The 16,434-nt window shown below is 36.5% G+C and overlaps 1 long non-coding RNA gene across 1 annotated transcript in view; it reads left to right on the top strand.

Annotated features, from left to right (window-relative positions):
* Nucleotides 1–16,434, top strand: part of LOC129036831 (uncharacterized) — a 34,683-nt gene that overhangs the window by 11,258 nt on the left and 6,991 nt on the right. The window contains exon 2 of the long non-coding RNA XR_008502659.1: nt 446–598. This is a non-coding gene — a long non-coding RNA (uncharacterized LOC129036831). The remainder of the gene's footprint in view (nt 1–445; nt 599–16,434) is intronic.

Genomic DNA, 16,434 nt, shown 5'->3' on the forward strand with positions numbered 1-16,434 from the left:
TTTGCTTATTTTTATCCAGTTGCAGTATAAACTCTGGAAAGGCATAATCTGTAACTACTTTGTTCATCATTGCAACTGCATGTAGAAGCCACTCCTTATATAAGTGTTGAATAATTACATTGCTCAGAATTCTCCCTCCAACTCCTCTCGCCCTTGCCAGCCCTTTTCTCAAACAAAATGCAGCAACATCCTTTGTAAAAGCAATTCTCAAAACTAAACTGGCCTTGTATACAGTAAGAGTCCTTTGTTATTTATTTTTTTTCCTTTTTATACTACCTGGATGTGTCTTAGCCTCTCCACCCTTTCCCCGCATTGAGCAAGTTGACTGCTATAAACAAGATGTTTCTGTTTTATATTCTGGAATGCACAACAACTGAAGCAAAGGCAAGGTGACTTTGCTGTAACTAAGCAGTCTTTTTAAAATGTTATTTTCCCCCCTTCGTAGGTCCTCAGAACACTGCCATTAAGGGCTTCGAGGTGAAGATACATTAGATTAAAAATATGGCAGACAGGGACCCTGAAGCACTTTAAGAAAGCTTGGTCTGCAGGAAATCCTCATCTTGGCTCCAATCATCAGAAAACTTGATCTTTACCAGAGGTAGGTTCATCAACCTGCATTTCTTTAAGATTTTTTTTTTTTTTTAATGAATTCCTTTCATAGGAAAAAGAGTTTTATTTTTCCCTTATTTCTAAAATGTAAAAATAAAATTAACTTTCAATATGGGAAAGATCTCACTAAAGTCTTTCTAAATTGGAATGATTTTATTCAGTAGAAAATGTACTCATTTCTATATTGCCTCCTCTTTCGGAATTCCACAGGTGACTTATGGTTTATTCTAAAGAAGGTTGCTTTAAACTATGTAGTCTGCTGACAGCCATTTTGATAAATCTGCATGCCTCTAGCCACTGAATAGCTATGGACACAAAAATTGTGGTTTTTGGTTTTTTTTTTTTTTTTGGAAAGAGAGGTTATTCTGTTTATGAATGCAAAAACAGAAGCGTTTTAGGTCTGAGTGAAATGGTCTGAGTAAACAATTTTCTGTTACTCTTGTCCCATCATCTCCACAAGGGAGATAAACTCGCTATGACGGAAGGTTAGGCTTTTTGTTTCTTTGTGATTTGCAGACTTTCAGGAAAGCCACACTAGGTTAGCAGCACTTTTTCTAAGGATCTGTTTCTTAGATTCCCTATATAAAATTTGGCTGGATTTTTTGTTTTTGATTTGTTTTCTCTTCTGGAATGATTCTCAGTAAATTTGCCAATCTCCAGAAGGGTTATAGATACATTCTACACGAAAAGAAGTGACACTTGGATTCAGTTGAAGACGGCACTTGAATCCTCAGGATGAATAACCATCTACAAGGATTGTGGAAGGAGAAACATCAACCAAAGTCAATAGTTCAAGCCCTTATTAAAAAGTTGCAACATGGGAGGCGGCTTAAAGATTGTACAGGATAAATTAAGGAAGTGCACTCAAAGTTCAATTTTGTTCCAAGAATAGTTCACTGTTTGATTTCTTGGAAGCTATGGGGAAACTTTAGTTGTGTTAATCATAGTGTCTCTCACAGTATCAAGCCATGGTGCTTCGGGTTACAGAAATATCAATATTATCATATTGCTTGAATATTTAATCCATTGGCGTAATTGATAAGGTTTTATAATACATAATTTTCTGAAATGATAGATGTACACTATGTTTTCACCGTAATATTTGCATCATATCCTTTGAGAGGGCAGAAGAGCGCTGTGTTTAGCTCCTGGAATACTGAGAAATAAACTATAACTGTATTTCACTCCCACCACTTTCACTCATACTCACACATAAGTGTCTAAAATGTAGATTTCTAAATATTGAACAAATATAGATGTGTCATTGATTCAACTTACCTCAATGTAAGCTAATTATCTTTCACTTCATTTATTTTCCAATTTTGCTGTTCTCTCAGTTTTCCAGGATTTATGCCACTATCATGTTTTTGATCTTTCATCTTTTTAAAAATCCTGATTATAGAATTAGTCATTTATGCTAAATGTTTTTACGTTCAGATAAATCTTTTACTCACTCTTTGCAGAGTCCCAGTGCAACTTAACCTTCTTCAAGCTTTCATGCTCTCTTTTCTGATCTAAACATTTTATTCCTAATAGGTCTCTTTCTCTACACCCCCAAACTGAAACTCAGCCTGTACTCAAGTAAAATAATTGGATTTCTTAAATAGTACTTCTATTGTTTCTACCAGTTCATAAAATTTTACATGCATCTCATTGCCTTATTTTTAATCTTGAACTGAATGGCATTTTCATCTCTGAAATCCCATACCATCAGTCAGTGCATGGCTTTATACTTTGAAAGCATGCAGTTGAATGTATCAGGAATGAAATAATTTCAGTTTCTTGTTTTTTCGGTTTTTTGTTTGTTTGTTTGTTTTAGATGGAGTCTTGCTGTGTCGCCCAGGCTGGAGTGCAGTGGCACAATCTCAGCTCACTGCAATCTCCACCCTCCAGGTTCCAGCGATTCTCCTGCCTCAGCCTCCCAAGTAGCTGGGATTACAGGCGCACACCACCACCCAGGGCTAATTTTTTGTTATTAGTAGGAACTGGGTTTCACCATGTTGGCCAAGCTGGTCTCGAACTCCTGGCCTCAAGTGATCCTTTCGCCTCGGCCTCCCAAAGTGCTGGGATTACAAGCGTGAGCCACCATGCCTGGCCATGATTGCAGTTTTTAAAGGATCTGTGTTCCCACAAATTTGTAACTGCCCATTCCATTTATTAATTAGAATTTGTAACCTAGTAACAAGACCTTTCAGTTTTAAGGCTTTGGATGTGGGAAAACAGGTGGAAGTTTGGAAGCAATATAGGGTAAATTACTAGTTAAAAAGCAGCCCCTTCCCACACAAAATACAACTTTTCTGTGACAAGTGAAAGTGTGATGGAGGGGACATGGGAGAACAGATTTCAGGTAATTTAACGTTGATCTAATGAGTAACAATACTCTTTTTCTCTTTTTAATTCAAAGTATAAACGTTCACAGTGGGTCTCTTTCCTAAAGGGAATAAAGCTGCCTACGTACACAGCTTCATCACTGGCCTGAGGGCATTTTAGTTTATTTCAGCCAATTAAAATAACAATTACTGCAGGAGGTGCTTATGGGAGTACCTTCTGCTGGTTGAGTCCCCACCACTCCTGGTATGATTAAAACTCCTCAACTTCAAGTTTTCATATTGCAATGACTACTTCTACTTCAAAAAAAAAAAAAAAAAAAAAAAAACTTGTACAGTAATTTGGAAGAGCACATTCTGTTTATTCCCTTCATTTTCAAATTCTTTTCTTGATGTTTTACAGACTCCTTTCTACAGTATTATAGCCTGGGCTTCACCTCTTCTTACTCTTCTCAGAAACAGTTTGTACCTACTAAATTATTATGTAAAAGCCAGCACCATTGTTAAATATAATTTATAATGAGCTAAAGTCAGTAACTGAAAAAGTAAAATAAAATAAAATGTATAAGAAACCACCGTTTTGGCCTGAACTCCTGCACTAGGTCCAACAGACCAAACCAAAACGGAGTCACTGAGACTAAACTTCCATGTAACCAAGCCAAAACTAAATGGCTTATCTAACCTTCCCAGAAATCAGAAGAGAGATAATAGCCAAATTCCCCAGCAGGCCAGTTTTAGCTGGCATGTTAAGTCCCCTGTGCTTTAACCTTTACAAGGGAAATAACTTTGAAAACCCAAAAAGCTTTTTTTCCCTCCGTTTCTGCTTTTCTCAGCCCTTTTCTCTCTCTAAAGCCAACCTCTTCTTTTCAGCTCATTGGAACACTCTTTCTGTTTTGTTGGATGAGGTGTTGCCTGATTCTAGAATGGCAAATTAAAGCCAATTAAGATCTTTAAAGTAAATTTGTTATAATTTTGTCTTTTGCCACCACGCTTGCTTTATTCTGTCAGGAGAACTCTGAGTTCCATTTTATTGAGTTTGTTGAAGTATTTCCATAGTAGATTTCCAGTGTAAGCTGCTTTATTGCTGACAGCAAAATGATAATTCCAAGCATCCTAACTTGACATATGAAAAATCTTAATGATAATACTGATTAACATATCTTTTGCATTTAAATTACTACGTTTTTTAAGAAGAGAAAATTGTACATTTGGTGGGTTGTTTGCATAGTCAAATAAATATACATCAGGATGTGCAATCTAGTAATTAGGTGCATTTATCTGTTTGTGACACCACTGGAAAATAGTTTGAATGAAGACTTTGGGGGCAAAATACTGCCACTTGAATTGTCACTTCAAAAAACATGACCTCTCGTAGAAAAATCAGTGCTTATGCCTAAACATGGGAAGCATATGCCTAGTGCTTGGTTACTTCAGCTACATATATTTATGAAAAATCTTTTTTTGAAATAATATATAATTTACATTTTATAGATTTGTTTTCCTTACGTGTCATCATACTTTATTTATTTAGAGAAAAAAAGAGGTATTGGACTAAGGCATTCCCATCATCCTAAGAATTTAGGTATTTAGAAAATATTTAGCATTTTAAAGTACTTGTGCTGACCAAAGTTCAAAGAAAGGAAGGCTGAAAAACGCAAGTCGTTTCAGTGTGACATGACTGTCTACACAAAAACATGGCAGTTCAGATATGGAGGTTTCCAGCAAATACTCTACTCAGGATTAAGCAAAGTCAGTTTTGTTTTTTGGAGGACTGTTTGTTTTTGGTGAAAATTCCAAAGTGATCATAATATTTGCTTTTTTCTAAAACATGTTTAAATCTTATCATGAATATTTATCAGTTCAGCAAGTACAGATCCATTTTAGTGTGTCAGTCAACTTGATAGTGACGTTTAAGATTGAGGCCAGACCAAAACAGCAAGTTCCCCTTTCTCTTCCCCTCCCCACCTAGCAAAGGTAAGACAATACCATACTTATTATTTTCACCCCCTACAGATTCAAGTGTTCTAGGTAATCTATGGGAAATTTGTTCTTTCTGATGCCCCAATTTTCTGATCTTCTTTTAACAACTTTCTTCTTTTGATACCATGTAACTTTAAATATACTAACATAATAGACTATACACTATATTCAAGTCAGGCATATGTTTTAGTTGACTCCATTTTACTGACAGGAAAGAAAAATGAATTTGTTCTTTACTTGTAAAGATGGGGGTAGATCTGAAGAAGAGCAGCTTTTGTTCTTGTTCTTGTGAAGTGGGAGTGGATGGGATGTCAGTCTGAGAATTCATTTACTGCACATCAGAAGGGTATGTCAAAATGTGAGGTGAGGGATTGTGTGCCTTAGAATAAAGAGGGGATTTCAATAAGAGAAAGGAAAGAGAGAACGAAAGAGAGAACATGATTGTGAGAGAGATAGAGACATTTTAAGAAAGAAAAAAACAATTAAAATGAAGAAATTTTGCTCTGTTAGGTATAATTCACTCATGACTTCATGAAATCCTCAGTTAGAAACATTACTCAATAGTACTGTTGGAGAATTTGCATTTCTAGTATTAGCTTGATTAAAAAATGCATGCAGATCTGGTTGTAGGAGCTGGTTGAGAGCAGGGTGATAATTTTATTATATTAATTTGCATCCTGGAGATGACCTCTTCTCACTGTCTATAGCTGTGGTTTTCAATTTAGCTGAGGGGACAAGAGGTATAAATCTGAAAAATACTTCCAAAACTAATGCCACATGATACTTCCAATAAGATTTCAATCTACAAAAGTAGATAGGCCTGTGGATTTTGAAACTACTTTGCTAGTGATTTTGATATGCATCTGTTATGGCAAGAGAAAGAAAACTAATTAACATGATAAGCAGAAAGAAGAAATACACTAATGAAAACTATTATATTTATTATACCTGAACATTCAATTTTCTTTTGGACTTTAAGCAGTATTTTAAAATATATTTGTATATTTTCAATAAAACATGATATTTTATATCAATATTTGATTTAAAGAATATTATAATATTTTATGAAGTAGTACCCCCCCTTATCCATGATTTTGCCTTCCATAGTTTCAGTTACCTGCAGTCAACTGCAGTCCAAAAATATTACACAAAATAAGATTATTTTGAGAAAAAGAAAGACCACATTCACATAACTTTTATTACAGTATATTGTTATAATTGTTCTACCTCATTATAAGTTAATGTTGATAATCTCTTACTGTGCCTAAATTATAAATTAAACTTGATCACAGGTATTTATGTGTAGGATAAAACACAGTATATATAGGGCTTGCTATTATCTGCAGTTTCAGACATCCACTGTACGTCTTTTTGTTTTGTTTGTTTTTTGTGACGGAGTCACTCTCTGTCGCCCAGGCTGGAGTGCAGTGGTGCCATCTCGGCTCACTGCAAGCTCTGCCTCCCGGATCCACGCCATTCTCCTGCCTCAGCCTCCCGAGTAGCTGGGACTACAGGCACCCACCACCACACCTGGCTAATTTTTTTTTTTTTTTTTGTATTTTTAGAAAAGATGGGATTTCACCATGTTAGCTAGGATGGTCTCCATCTCCTGACCTCGTGATCCGCCCACCTCAGCCTCCCAAAGTGCTGGGATTACAGGTGTGAGCCGTGTGCTCGGCCCATCCACTGTAGGTCTTGAAATGTATCTCCTGCAAATAAAGAGAAACTGCTGTAGCCAATTCTTATATCACTAATTAAAGCTAGGTGCATAACATTAAATGTAATTCAATAAAAATGTTTAAGAGCAGGTTATGGAGGTAGAAAGCAGAACAGCTATTGCCTAAAGTTTGTTATATATTTAGAGTGAAAAACAAGTATTGCCTAAAAAACTTTTATATAATAAACATGCAATGTTTATTGTATGACCTAAGAATGGCTAGCGAAAATATTATGTGGGTTACTTGTTTAAAATGCAAATTCTAAGTACTTATAGACTTCATCCTATGGAATTAGACTATCCAGTGTGGAATTCAAATTTTTACAAGATCTAAGTTCAAATTATGCATAATAAAATTTGATAGCTAACCTGTACCTTTAAAACTTCTAGAAAGCTTTAGATAGGCACTCCGAAGTAGATAATTCAAGATACTACCCTTTGCTACAAGCAGGAAATGTTGGCATTCAATAATGCTGACTGAAGGAAAGTAAACTTCTTACTTTGATTTGCCCTCATGTGGAACTATTCTACTTGGCACAGTACCCTCCAGTAAAATAAGAACAACAGCAGCAACAATAAGAAAGAAAGTAAAACAAAAACTTAACCATTGCTATTATATACACATGCATTTATTCTACATTTATCTATTGAGTGACTCAACTGCACATAATGACTTCTTAACATTACAGTTGCATTATTGGAGGTGGAATGACTAGTATTTTACAGTATTTTGTTAAGAATAAAGTTTGACAGCAATTCATTCAATAAACATAGGCAAAGTCCTTAATTTTCTTGATAGTTTGGGCTAAAATACTGTTTTCATAGATTCTTCTGGAAAATCACTTCAGTAATCTCCTTCTCTGAAGTAAGGGACTCAAGAGACTATTTTGGATGAATTGGGATAATGGAATGAAAATATAATTTAAAAATTACTTAGTAATTTAAATCTTATTTACCTATAAAATATGTAAAGCCATTTGTTGGTTATTTCACTTTCTATTAAATAAGAATTAAATCAAGACTTAGCAGAAGCTGTTAATTCTGAATTTCCTAAGTAATTGTAACTTCATAGACCTAGTCTCTTGATGTACAACTTCATGTTTTTAATAATTATAAATAACAGTTGATATTTGCAAAATATCTAAAGACATAGATGATTGCATGACAATTATCTATGAAAATTATCTCTTGAAATACAATATTTATGATCATGTTATTTTTCTTTTAAAAAGTCTAATTTAATAGCATATGTAGAGATCCACTTTTTAATTATTACAATTAAATTAATTATATATTATCATACAATAAATGAAACCATTTTGATACTTACTACAAATGCTGTTTAGAGATAACCAAGTACAAGATCTGTAAATTGGAAATATTTTTTCCACAAATACTTATAATAAATCAAACACTTTAAGCTTATAATACAATACTTATAATAAATCAAACACTTTAAAGTGTTTGAATACTTGAAGCTAAATATATCAGTGTTATGACTAAATAGCAGGATATTATCAAATAGAATAAACTCTCTAAAAATAAGATAACTATAAAAGCAAGTGAAAACCTGAGAACTGATTGAAAAGAAATTATCAAGAAGTAGGTATGAACCTACCAGCAGGATGAACATAAATTTTTAAGATCTATTTGTGGATATCACCCAGAATACCTATACCTGATGTTATGTACATTTCATTTAATCATAGGAAATATACTGAGTCAAAATTAAAATGAAACACTCAAGGATAAAGTTAGTGAAAACATTTAAAAGGCAAATAGGAATCACCTAGAAATAGCACAATAGAGATTTATATGATGTGATCATAATAGCTGTGTTACTAAGACATGAAATATCTTAACTAACAGTCCAAACATTAGGACAAATTGTTCGGTGTTAGAATCAGCAACCTATTGATTGAGTTTTTTCCACTTTTCAACCAATTATATTGTGGATTTTTAAGTTTACCTTTTTTGAAGAATTTGTCTACTGGTATTCGCATAAAGTTAAAGAATAAAAATTTTCCATGACGCATTCAGGACTATCAGCGTAGGTAAGGAAGACTACTGCAGTGAGGTTTTGCAGTAGGGAAGGAGAGATTGGGCGCAACTCTGAATACAAAGAAAAATAGTGGGGATTCATAGCCAAGGAGTAGAGTCAGGGGAAGTGGGGGCTGGTGGACGGAAAATTACTGTGAGCACAGGGTAATTCTCTGCTAAACCACCTAACAGCATTCTCGCTCATAGACGGCCAGGGTGGTAAGATATTAACTAGGGGATAGTGAGGGATGAGAGATTTGGTCAAATATCAAGAATGATCAGACACCCGGGGTTTGCGGGGTGGGGATTCTGACTTAGGATGCTTGCTAAAACTGGACTCTACAAGGCCATTTAAGTACAGTTAATGAGTGAGGTGGGGTGGATAAGACAAGAGAGTCTCTGGTAAACTGGCGAGCAAAAGCTCCATCTCGAGGAAGCGATAGCTACTTAGATAAATTTGCCATGTAGATGTTCTGGTCTAATGCTGTGAGATTTTCCAGTTTTTCAAGAGAGATTCAAAATCTAAATCACTACTTCTCAAGATTTCTTAAATATTAGCATAATATGCCAAGCCTTTTATTTTTATCTTTTCTTTCTTTTTTTTTTTGAAACAGTTTCTGTTGCGCAGGCTGAAGTGCAGAGGTGCAATCTCACAGAGGTGCAATCTCAGCTCGCTGCAACCTTCGCCTCCTGTGTTCAAGCGATTCTCCTGCTTCAGCCTCCTGAGTAGCTGGGATTACAGGCGTGTGCCACTACCCAGCTTATTTTTGTATTTTTTTTTTAATAGACATGGGGTTTCACCATGTTGGCCAGGCTGTCTCAAACTCTGGGTCTCAAGTGATCCACCCACCTAAGCCCTCCCAAAGTGCTGGGATTACAAGCGTGAGCCACTGTGCCCAGCCCAAGCCTTTTAAAACCGTTTAAAACAGTGGTCCCCAACCTTTTTGGCACCAGGGACCAGTTTTGTGGAAGAAATTTTTCCAAGGACCAAGTGAGGGGTGATGGTTTGGGGATGATTCAAGCACATTACATTTATTGTATAGTGTATTTCTATTATTATGACATTGTAATATATAATGAAATAACTATATAACTTAGCAAAATGTAGAATCAGTGGGGGCCCTGATCTTCTTTTCCTGCAACAAGACAGTCCCATCTGGGGGTGACAGGAGACAGGGACAGATCATCAGGCATTAGATTATCATAAGGAGAATGCAACCCAGATCCTTCACATGTGCAGTTCACAATAGGGTTCGCGCTCCTTTGAAAATCTAATGCTGCTGATCTGACAGGAGGTAGAGCTCAGGTGGTAATGTGAGTGATGGGGAGCAGCTGTAAATACAGATGAATACGCTCACCTACTGCTCACCTCCTGCTCTGCAGCCTGGTTACATTGCTCGGGGTTTGGAGATCCCTGGTTTAAAACATTTGCCAGCAAAATATCTCTGTGGGCTGGTATTTAGGGTGCACCCTAACTACATGTGCAGGGCAAATTAGGGTGCAGGGCACCCTAATACAACCTCAGGTTTTCCTTTCCCAAAATCTCCTTTTTTGTTTTAGAATTTTCTTCCCCGTTATAGATGAGGAAAATGTAAAAGGAAGTTGCTTATTAGCCTCACAAATTAGTAATAGACTGAAAAGAAAGCTACAGGAATTCAAAGATTCTGGCTGTCCTTTAAGTTATTGAATCTGCTACTCTCTGTAATTAGGAGATGGCATTAATCATTAATTAGAAAACAAACCCTAGGTGAGCAGTGTGAGGTATCTCCATGGGAACACCACTGGCTCAATCTCAACCAGAGTGAGTGACATGGGGGTATAAGCACAGATTTAGTACACAACTGTGCAAGTCTGATTTACGCAACTAATGTATCTGTGTAAAAATCAACTAAAACACATTATTTTCTGTGTATACTCACATTCCCTCTTTCATCTTTTCCTTTTAAATCTTTGGTGATATGTTTCTGTTTGAATGCGTAAGTCCACCTGTGGTACTCAGGAGTGAAATATCTTCTCTACCTGTGACATCAAACATTGAAACAAAAGAGCAGTTGTAGTGAGTTCATTGAGATTCACTGAAAAGTGTTGCTTGCCTGCAGAGTAGGTGAAAGTTTCCTGCCAGCTTCTCATTTAGGGAGAACCTCTTGGTTTACTCCTCAAAAACTGTACAAGCGTCTAAAGAGTGGTAGTGGAAACTAGATACTTTTTTTTTTTTTTTTTGCCTATAGAGATAGTTGTTAAGTTACACAATGGAATAAGGATCAGAGAATTAATGAGGAAAGAAAAAGAGAGCTGCGAGCTGCGATGGACTTAACCGTCTGGGTCTTTCTCTAACAAGCTGTCTGCATGTTTTTTGCCCATCTGCTGGGGAGTTTGAAATACCACCTTGCTGGAGAAGTGCATAAAGAATGTGTTGCCACTTGTCTCCTCCTTAGAAGCCAGCTACATTGTACCTTACATTTGACTGGAAATATTTGCGCCAGTTCCTATAACATGATACAGTTGTTTCAGATCATTGCATCAAATCCTGAGAAAGCCCCATATATGATTTGAGCAATGGGGGATTATCTGGATGTACTCAGCGAGAAGATAACTGATTTTGGTAGAATTTGTGAATTTAAAAGGTTGGAAAACACAAGGAAATTTTATTTGCTTAGATAGATTTTCTTATTTTAATGTGACAAAAAGTATAATTGAAAAATGTTTTCGTTGTCATCATTGTAAACAGCTAAACTTACTCTGTGCCAGACACAGGAGTGGCTTATCCCACGTGATCTCATCTACTTTTTCCCCGCCTAAGGAAGATACTGTTATTATGCCCATTTTACAGATGCTTAAAATGGCTTACTATCACCCAGCTAACTGGTGGCCCAGGACTTGAATTTAGTCTCCTCCGACTCCATAGTTAACTCTTAAATAATGACAAGAACAACAAAATAGTAGCAACCGTTGCATTACATTCACTATGATCCAGGAACCCTTCTAAGCACTGCACTATATATTAACTATTTAATCATCACAGCAACCCTCTGAGGTGGGTTTTATTATTATTATCCTTATTTTACAGAGGAAGAAACTGAGTCACGAAACACTAAGCAACTGGCCCTATTACCTCCAATAATTTATTAACATGATATGTAATACACAAAGTAAAAGTGGTCTTTCTGAAAAGAAAAATATTAAATTTACAGACTGCATAAAAGCTTGTGGATGGTATTTCTAACAAACAGTGGCCAGAGAAAATGATTTTTTCCTCTTTCACTCCAGTTACACAATTAACTTATTCATTATCAACGTTTCTTGCTTTGCAAATATGGAGCCTAGAGGTAGTTACTTTAGTCAAGGGACTGCCCTTGTCAAGGTCCAACATAATTTAAAGACAAGTTATCATTATCATCATTAAGTTCTAAAGAAGATTCTCTCTTGCCAATTTGTGGTTTTGTCCTTCTGGTGCTGTTGGTTTCTGTTCTGGTCTTAAAGCCCAACTGTTAGTCCAGCTGTAGGGAGTGAGTACCTCTTACATCCGACTATGTATATACAGTTGATTGAATAATTACTAACAAATTTCAGAAACTTTTTTGTTGTTCCATTTCAACATTATTAAAAAGCAAGCTCACACTTTCTAGAAGACTGCAGAATAAGAAATAAATGATCTGAAGAATACACATCTCATAATATCTGATCGAATAGCTTGAAGTCTATAGATCCCCTCTCATGAAAATAAATAAGTCAGCTGAAGGCTAGAATCAGAGTGACTGATGTAGTACAGCGATGGAATTGTGTCCTTTCCCCCTACTTAAAAATAATGATAGGTTCTTCTGGAACCTGCTTAAGTAAGTGACACATGGAGAGATGGATTGCGACGCTGTGACATGTGGTGCACTGGTATTGCAGTTGTATTGTAGAGATTATTACTAGCAGCAAGATTTTATAGTTATTGCCCTGTCAAGCTGGTGTTTTAATCACTATCATCAACACCGCCTTCATGTTTTACCTCATCTTCTTTTCGGCAAGGCAGACCAGTGTGTCATCCAAAGAGAAACTCATTTGTTTGGACCGATTATTTCATTAAGATATATATTTCAGAGGGACATGTGAAGGATGACTTTATGAGGCGGGGGAAAATACTCACCATAGGGAGTAGAATTTAAGGACTGCCATTATTGATCTGAGAAGGCACAAGACTGGTGAGTTTGCTAAGAATACCACAAGCCTGCCTTAGAGAGAAGGAAGGACTGAGGGTGCAGGTGTTTCCTTTTGTTCCTGAGAGCAATTAGAGAGCCAAATGATTTCCACTGTTACCTAATAAGGCAACAAGTGTCACCTGTCAAAGTTGATTCCAGGCGCTATTAATGCAAACATAGCTCAGCTTCTCCAGCTCACTAACATTTTGTATATTTTACAGACTCAGGAGAGGCAAAGAATGTAAACCATCACAAGTAAAGGAGAAAATGAAAATGGTTAAGCATCGTTTGTCATTTGATCTTTAGTTATTTAACTTCATTTATTAATAAAGTAAAATTAAATCCTTTTTATATGAACCAGATCCCACCTTCACCCCACTCCCGAAGTTTTCAAAGGTAACTATTCTCAGTGTGGGTTGTCAGTTTCCCACGGTAGAATACACCATAATATTTTCATTTTATCTTCTTTAGAGGGAAACTAGACTGTTTCCTCAAACCTTTTTCTGCCTCCCATTTGAAATATAAATCAAGTTGAGAAACTTTGTTGGTGAAAGTTACAGCTGTGGGGCTCTTTTCCCCTCTGTTTGTTACAATTGACCTCTTTCCTACCACATTAGATTCAGCCTCAAACTTAAATTTCAAGGTGTTATGAATAACAAGCACGTCACTTCAGGCTTTGCTGGTAGAGCTGTTCTTTCCCAGTGTCTCAGCACATAGCACCTCCTAAAAAGCCAAGAGAGACAAATTTCTCATTTGTGGAGCACAGCAGGTCAGCCCCTTCCATATGCTCAAGATTTGTGGCTTGTGTCATAGGCAGCCCATTCTCATCTTTCAAGTCCTAACAGTTCAAGAGCCTCAAATCCCTTTGAACCCAGATTAAATGGGTTGTGGAAAACATGCTACTGTGTGTAGGGACTTACCGTTTTCCTGAAGAACAATGCACTCTGAGCCCTCCTAGACTACCCTTTGACTGAGGAGCTCCATACTAGTCTTTCATCTGTTTATTACCCAAACATGCTATGTGGGGGTGGCTATGTATATATTCATATTTATGTATAATTCAACATGCATATTTGTATCATTTTACTCTGTTGGCAAGCACATTTCAAGACCCGGCTTTTTCAGCCAAAATGGGTTTCATGATTTAAGTACGTTATAATGCCACATCTCTTTCTTGCCAAGTACAGGGGACACATCAGGATGATTTCTCACCTTTGAGCTTCATCTGCGAGTACTATAAGACACCTTCACTGCAATGTGATCCTAAAAGAAGAAATACCTAATGTATCTAACCATTCCTGATGACACATCAGGAGACATGAGGTCATTTTAATCTCCTTTCCATTAATATCCATATTTTAGGAAGGCATCCCAAACATTCTGGTTTATCTTAATGATGCAATATGTTTTCTCATTGATAAGCTTAATCTCCCTTTTTGGTTTATGCTCTGTCCATTTTAAGAGTAATTTTTATTTTATTTTTCTTTGAGACAGGGTCCTCCTCTATTGCCCGCCCGGACTGGAGGGCAGTAGAGCAATCACTGCTCATGGCAGCCTCAACCTCCCGGGCTGAAGGGATTCTCCTACCTCAGCCTCCCAAATAGCTGGGATGACATGTACACACCACTATGCCACATTATTTTTTTTTTTTTGTAGCCATCTTTCTGAAGCTGGCCTAAAACTCCTGGACTCAAGCCATTTCCCCACCTCAGCCTCCCAAATTAGTGGGATTACAGGCATGAGCCACCATGCACAACCATTTTAAAAGTAATTTATTTCGACTTTTGTTTAAGGTCATATCTTTTTTATCATTGCTAAACACGCTTATTGAAAGAATATTTTGTTCTAGATGCCTAGAAACAGTGAACAACTCTGTTCTGAATATTAATGTTTCTACAGAACCAGCATCCCATTTTCACTTCTTTTAAGAGCCGCTCTTCCATGCCTCCACTCCTTTGGGAAACTTTTCTTCTATCAGTACTTGTGTTTCTGGTACAATCATAGTAGTGGAGACAATTTCTCATTATTATTGCTTTTGAAAATGTTTCTGACATTCCTTATTCACATATTATTCTAAATGAAATTTAGAATACATTTCATATACTGCATACTCCCACATTCCACCAAAAAATGAGATGTTGGCTCACTTTGATTTCTATTAAAATAATTAGGGGAGAATTGAAATATCCCTGTCTTAATTATTACTACTGTTTACTTTGACAAGACTCTCCATTAATTCTATTGCATCTATGTTCATTTTTCCAGTTTTATAGTTTTCTATTTTGCACATCACTTACTCAGTTTGTTTCTATGACTTTTTAAATTCTGTTGCTGTTCTGAGTTAGATCTCTACTTTACTCAATATCTTCTCTAATTCGTTGTTGATGGTTTCTAAGACAGCTATTGATATGGGTATCTTTTAGCCTTCTATCAAGTTATTAATTATAAAATATGTGAATTTATTTTTTGTTTAGGTGAACAACTGTATCATATGTGGAAAGATGAAAATAAAACAGAAGACAGTGATAAATTTGAGTCTTTTTTTCTTAGTATTTACATTTCTCATTCTTTCAACCATTATCTTTTGCCAAAATGCCCTCCAGACTGTCCCAGTGTGAATATGTCCTATGCATTAAGACTCAGGTCAAATACTTGCTTTAGAATAAATACTTTACTTACCTTGACAAGCTGTAATGTCTTTTAATGGAATCATTGCTTCTCTACTCACAACACTTCTGACACCAAATGTGTGGGTTTTATTTCACATCAACAACCAGTTGTCCAACTGTGTGAACACCAACTGGGTATCTGATGATTCCATTCAGTTCTGATACCAACCACCCCAAGTTAGTGCAGACCCACAGGTTGAGGACTCAGTCCTGCAAGACTGCCTCCTACTTCCGATGCCATTCGCAAGTAGTGGATCCCCAGATTACACACACTTCTGTCCAACTTGGGTATACATCAAATATTCCCAGGACCTCCTCTTCAGGTTCAAAAATTTGCTATAATGGCTCTCAAAACTCAGGGAAACACCTTACTTACCATTTCCAGTTTATTATAAAGAATACAGCTCACAAACACCCAAATAAGAGATGGGTAGGAAAAGTGTCTGGGTGGGAAGTAGAGGGCTCCCATGTCCTCTCAGGTGTGCTTCCCTCCTAGCATCACGACATGTACACCAACTGGGAAGTTCATCGAATCTCATTGTTCAAGATTTTTTACAGAGCTTCATCTCCAGCCACCCCCTACTCTTTTCCAGAGGTTGGTGGGTGAAGCTGAAATTTCCAACCCTTTAATCAATTGGTCTTTCTGGGGACCATCCTCATCCTGAAGCTATCTAGAGATCCCACCCTGATTCACCATATTAGCATAAACTCAGGTGTGATCAAAAGGAGTCTTTATAAATAATAAAGGACACTCCTATCACTCAGAAAATTCCAAGGCTTTTAGAAGCCTTGTGCCAGGAACGAAGACTAAATATGTTTCTTATTATACCACATCCCCCTTCTGGAAATCTCCAAACTATGTTACAAATCCCTCTCTTATAGACTATAACACTATAGAGAATAAAATT

This window comes from Pongo pygmaeus, chromosome 4 (assembly GCF_028885625.2).
Source record: "Pongo pygmaeus isolate AG05252 chromosome 4, NHGRI_mPonPyg2-v2.0_pri, whole genome shotgun sequence".
Classification (NCBI taxonomy): domain Eukaryota; kingdom Metazoa; phylum Chordata; class Mammalia; order Primates; family Hominidae; genus Pongo; species Pongo pygmaeus.